General features: G+C 30.1%; 1 long non-coding RNA gene across 1 annotated transcript; it reads right to left on the minus strand.

Moving 5' to 3' along the window:
- Nucleotides 1-1766: 1766 nt before the first annotated feature.
- On the minus strand, nucleotides 1767-2424 carry LOC133030884 (uncharacterized). The gene is made up of 3 exons (XR_009684418.1): nucleotides 2314-2424; nucleotides 2154-2229; nucleotides 1767-2060 (listed from the first exon to the last, which is right to left on the minus strand). It is a non-coding gene; the product is annotated as an uncharacterized LOC133030884 (long non-coding RNA).
- Nucleotides 2425-6679: the final 4255 nt, after the last annotated feature.

Consider the following 6679-nt stretch of genomic DNA (forward strand, 5'->3'; position numbering starts at 1 on the left):
AAAAGAAATTGTTGAATAATTTCTTATATTTTTATGGATGAACAAGTAATAAATTTTTAATAAATTTATAATAATGTTCTACTTGTTCAACGTCATTCTCCGAAGTGAATGTAATGATTTTAAATAATCAATGACATTATTTACTACTCAAATATTTCCAGAAAAAGTGGAAACAACTAAAAGATGAGATACCACACATAATCAAAGTGCATGAAATTTATATATCATGTGTGGAATTGAATAATAGTGGTCGCGTACCTATAGTACGGACATACTTATAATCAAGATAAAAGTATACTTGATTATTTAATAGAATGTGAATTTACAAACTTATTGTACATTTAGAATATTTAAATATCATTACCTAAAGAGAATGAATAGACATGAAATTCTATTTCAAAGAATATAGATTTCACATATATTGGTAATGCCAGAAGCAAATTAATATATACATATTTTCACTACTACAAAAACTATAATTCCCGTCAGTTTTTAAGTGTCATTTAAAGAATTTACGTCGGTTTATAAAACCGACGTATATACCGTAGTCGCAAATAGTTTTTTATTAGCGTCATTTTTGAAACGACGCAAAAAACAATTTTCTACATTTATAAACCGACGCAAAATATTACTTTTCTATTTTATCTTCTGCGTCGGTTTAGAAATGACGCTAAATTGTTTATGGCATTTTAAAACTGTCACAAAAAACGTATTACGTCAGTTTATAAATGTCATATCTATTACGCAAATACTTTTTTTTTTTATCTATTGCGTCGCTTATAAAATGAAGCTCAAATATAAGTAAGGGAAAATTGCAAATTTTTCATACAATTTTCCCCACCTGCATTATCAAATTTTAGAATAATTCTATATTATCAAATTTTAGAATAATTCTATATAATAGTTAAATATATAATTCCAAAAAAAAATTAAAATAACATTTTTAAAACTGACATAAAATTAGTAATCTATTAACTAATCACACAATACCAAAATTGTTAATAGAAATTTGTAAAATCTTAAAAAGTGCAGTCATGTGACTACATGCAAAAAGACATTTGTAAAATATCTCAGAATAAAAAAATGAATTATTATATGAATTAATTGATCAATTATAAAGTTAGATGAGATTAATTAACTTAAAAAGAACAAAAGAATAAAGCTATATAATTAGTACCTATGTGTGCAACTAAAATTTCATATGTCATATTAAAAAACCAGCTCTTAAAAAATACAATACTCCAACATATGAAATTAGTCAATGCTACATTATTGTTTTTCTAAAATTAAAAAGCAATTTATATTATTAATGTATTAAGTAATACAAGAAATAAACAAGAAATATATCACATAATTAGAAATTGTACAGAAGTATTACAAAAGAAAAGTTCCATAAGTCAATGCTAAATTTTATCTATAATCTAAATATATGGCATTTTCACTATGTATAGAAATAAGCAACCTCAGAAATAAGCAACCTCAGCTGTTGTTTGGTTTCATGAAAGGTTCAAAAATTGCATTCATCTCACTCTATGTTGCCTTGTTTAAAAAGATGAACATCAAAGATAGTATGAAGACAAAAAAAACATGCCACAAACAAGTATATATATACCATTGCTAACAAGCATACAAGCAGCACAAGACTCAAAATGTGCCACAAACAAGATATATGATACCTTGACTAACAATGCTACATTAGTAACTGAACAACAATACAATCACACTATCAAGCTAAAACAATCAGAAGACCAAGCATCAAATAGAGTTGTATATATATAGTACAAAAAGATTAATAGAAAACGCAAAGTACCAAGGCAACTCACAACTTCCTTAGAAGTATAGTGTGGCTTCCTCTGTATTACAATTGGCTGCAATCTCATGGGAGAAATCAGCACCAAATCAGCTATGACTTCCAAAGATGAATGCACCCGAGATAGAACATGGCTCTTTCTTGAAATACCTCGTGGTTCTTTCAAAAACTCTATCATTGAAGAAAGGGGTGTGAAATTTCCAACAACCATCTCTAAACACGAATTAACATATTTGCCACTTCAAGCAGCCTACAAGATAGACATTGTACATACAACATTTTTATAAATAAATCTAGTAGTTCTGAAAAACAATAGTTATCACCATAAGAAGAATCCACATACCAATGAAATGATTAGTTTAATTAATTAGAGCATCCATCACATCAGTCCTGCAGGACCACGTGTTCATTGAGAATATCTGGAAAGAATTACCAAATCAGTAATTGAGTAAATTGAAAACAGCAAAAGATAACATCCAACCAAAGTGCTTTTATCAACTTACAGAAGCAAGAAGAGAGTGATGAAGAACATTATCGATATGTGAAACTGTAACAGACAGTGCCTTTAAACTTGTCTATAAAGCATTAACAAACAAAAATTTAGTTGATCAAAATAAAAAAGTCAAATTTTACAGAATGTTTTAACAGGCTTCATACAGGATGTCTATACAGTAATTACACAATAAATCCCATGAAACAAATGAATTAACTTCTTTGACAAAGAAGCAAAAGAACTTGACAAAAAAATAGCTTTAGATAGAGAGATTACCACGAGCAATGCACCTCATCAGGAGCAAGATGTCCCCTGTGGTGCATGACTGCAACAACTTGGTTATACTTGTCACTGTTCCCCTAAACCAGAAAAGATAAAAGAAAACAATAATTAAATTCTCACAACAAATATTTTTACTGCAATTGGGGAAAAATGATATAAATCCATATGTAAGAAAACCTTCAATCAATCCATAATGAATGCTTCAGATTTTGGGACAAAAATCTTGAGCTTTACCTTTGAAATAGAAGTAAGAGCATCTCTATTGTGATAGAACAAATCGGAATTAGTGATATCGACATTGTTTAATTCATGATACCCCACGAAGATGGATTCTAGACAAAGGCTCGGTGGTTGGCGTTTCAATGTTCTCTTTCATCCTTGGCTTAGAGGAACGGTGACGTTCTCAGAGTACAACTGGCAACAAGAGATAGAGAGAGAGAGAGAGAGAGAGAGAGAGAGAGAGAGAGAGAGAGAGAGAGAGAGTGAGATGCGGTTGTACCTATGAGGAATTTAACGAGAGAGATAGTGAGAGGGGACTTTGAGAGAGGTGGGCGGAGGAGAAGTCGAAATCGCAGGTGGGTTGAGGGTTTTGAAGATTAGTCGAATGTGAATAGTGGGCTCCAATTTGGGGTATAGTGATACAATTATAATTTGTGTCTATGGATCCGCTTAGTAATTAAAATATGTGTCAGTTATAAAAGGTCAAATAGAAAGTATTCGACCTTTTATAAACGACGCTAATTGTCTATTATATTTTTGAAAAAAAAAAACTTATTATCTCGTCAGTTGTCTTTAATGCGTCATTGTCTAAACGATGCAAATCACAAATTTTTACTGTCTTTTACAAACCGACGCTGTAATTAATTTGGACACTATTCACGTCGGTCAACTCTGTGAACAGTAGTCTTGACCGACGTGAATAGTGTTTTTTGTAGTAGTGTTTATTATTTCTTGAAATCAATAGTTTCAAACTATTGTTAGTACAGGATATGTATATATATAGTTACTATATAATTCAGTTTACATATTCCCAAAAGTAGATATATAATTTACTAATATTTGTTAGTGATCCAATATAATCAAAGTGATAAAGAATCACAAAATGATTATTTGAAAAGCTTCCTGAAGAAGTCTTACATTCAATTGCTACTTGGAGTAGTAAAATATATGTGTATGTACCTAGTGTTGAAAATTATTTTACCAGGATCTTAGATCTACTCACAAGTATGTTGATTAACACCCTAAATATGAACTTTCTAAAACGATGAAATAAACACATATAAAGTTTAGGAAACCTTACATTGGGTGCAGCGGAATTAAATGACTCCTTCCGTTCAGATATCTAGCCCTTGATTCCTTTACGTAGCGAGCATTATCAATATCTCGAACCTGGATCTCTTTCTCTGAATCTTTGATGCTGAAACTCCTTCTTGCTGAAAGTCTTTCTTCACGATCTTCCTCACTATGATTGAGGTATCACTTGCTGTGTGTGGGCACTACTCATACACTAAGGATTTCGAAATTCAAGAGGGAAGAGAAAGAAGAAGTGGCAGCTAAAGATAGGGAGAGAGAAAGGCTCAGGTTTTTCTCTGAAGGAAAAATAGAAAATTTAAGTGTAATTTTCCTGAAGCCTTCACTATCTATTTATAGCATTCCACTAGGGTTAGGTTTGAATTATTTGGCATTAAAATAATGAAAAAATCAGTTTAAATTCCTACAAAAGTGGCTGGCCCTATACAAGTGGATTTGGGCCTCACTTTTTGCAATTTTGCAGTTTTATCTTTTCTGCATCTGATTTTCTCAAAAACGCCAATTTTCTAATTCAACCATTTAAATGCAAATTCTAACTATTTAATAACTATAAATAATTATTAAATAATATTGTCATTTATCATATTTATTAATTGAACCATACAAAGTATCATAATTAACAAATATGCCCCTATAAACTCTTTCTTTACAATTTCGCCCTTACTTAGTGAAAATTTCACAAATAGACATAGTCTAATTTGAGAATTATAATTGATTAATCAAAACCAATTACATGAGTCTTACAAGCAATATTATCTCAACTAGTGGGGGGACCATGGGTCTATATAACCGAGCTTCCAATAAGTAGATCAAGAATTTAGGACTAAAATTCACTGACTTATTAATTCTTCGTTGAATCCACGCATAGAACTTAGAATTGCACTCTCAGTATATAGAATGCTCTATATGTTCCACCATATAGACACATCATCAGTTATCCATTGTTATAATCCTAATGTGATCAATTATCCTCTATATGAATGATCTACACAGTAAAGGGATTAAATTACCGTAACACCCTACTATGTATTTTATCCTTAAAACACTTGACCCCGTATAAATGATATTTCAGCTTATGTGAAATGAGATCTCCACCATTTATTTTCGTTTGGTGAAGCTCGAAGGAGATCATCCTTTGCTTACTATTCGCCAGATAGAAGCTATAGATTCCATGTTTATGCTAGCGCTCCCACTCAATTGCACTACCGTGTTCCCAAAATGTACGTATCACCCTGACCTAAAAGTAGGCTTAACTAACAAATCAAAGAACACGAATAGCCTTTCAAGATTGAGCCTAATCATAACAGGATTAAGAACATTTGATCTAGGATCAACTAGGCGATATTGACTTGAATAGATATTACGGTAAGTTTAATAAATCTAAGTCAAAGTTCAATATCGGTCCCTTCCGATGCATACTCCATGCATCCAACCTGAGCTTTACTTTAACCAATGTTCTGGAAAGAACATAGTATTTCTCCAAATACAAGTAAACTCTTGTTGTAGATTATCATATCAGTAAAACCCTGTGTCTGATAAATCTAGGAAACTTTATTCACATAGTCATGTTTACTTTCCAATGTGTTGACGGCACAATAAACAAGATCAAGTATGTGAAAAGGGTTTCAGATGAATCTATACATTATGTACATATAATCATGAAATAAATCATGTAAACCATGCAACATTAAATGTTATTTCTGATCTATATTAATAAGTAAATCTGATTATATTGAAATGAGTTTTATTTAGGGCATAAAACCCAACACCTAGATGTATAACTTTTATCTAGTTATAAAAGTGATAAGAAATAACTTATTATAAGTACTGGTTGTACATTTAAATATATAATATATCAAGTCATGATAATTAGACTGATGAATAGTCTATTAATTAATAAATTAGACGACTTGTTAAAAAGATACCAGGAAAAATGAATGATATATTATGGTTATATCTATTTGACCATTACAATAACATGATGAAGTTGTCATGTATCTTTTAAATTATACACATCATTGAATTGATGATAGTGATTCCTGAAGAAATATAAAGTTTGATAAACATAATAGTGACTCCTGAAGAGTGTACATGTTTTGGAGAATAATATAATTATATTATTCGTGTATATAAAAATGAAACTTTTTATGATTACTTATATGTTGTAGTGATTTTACATTACCTTGTGAAAGTTTCATTGAAATACAAATTATAGTGAACCTGAAGTTCATGAATTGAATTATTTTAACATGATCAATCATATGCAATAAATTGTCAAAGAATTTTACTAAATTTTGTTGAAAAACCAGAAGATTCTTCTCATTGTTAATTTATAAGGCTTAAAAGAAGAATGTGCATATATTTGCACATAGAAAATATTTAAATTATATTTCCTTAACAATCTTGAGCTATTGTTAGATTTTTATTGCATAGTTTCTTATCGATGTGATAAGATTATATAATCATGCATTTACAAAATGTGTAAATTTATGTATTTCTAATTATACACGTATGACTCATTCTTAGAAATGAATTAAGTTCATAAGGATTGAACTTGAAACTAAATTTTATTGAACCTAAAGTTCAATGTCATATAGCATATATGAGTTTCAACAAATATTGATTCATTGTGATATATTGAAATCCCTACAGGTGTATTAATATTATTAGATATCACAATTTTTAAAAAATCTCTCGACCAGGGGGAGAGAAGCAGTTGGGATCGATGATAATTTTTGAAAATTGATCCTTGCACAAAGTATATAAGAACAATATAGTTCAAA

Source organism: Cannabis sativa, chromosome 9 (assembly GCF_029168945.1).
Source record: "Cannabis sativa cultivar Pink pepper isolate KNU-18-1 chromosome 9, ASM2916894v1, whole genome shotgun sequence".
In the NCBI taxonomy this organism is placed as follows: domain Eukaryota; kingdom Viridiplantae; phylum Streptophyta; class Magnoliopsida; order Rosales; family Cannabaceae; genus Cannabis; species Cannabis sativa.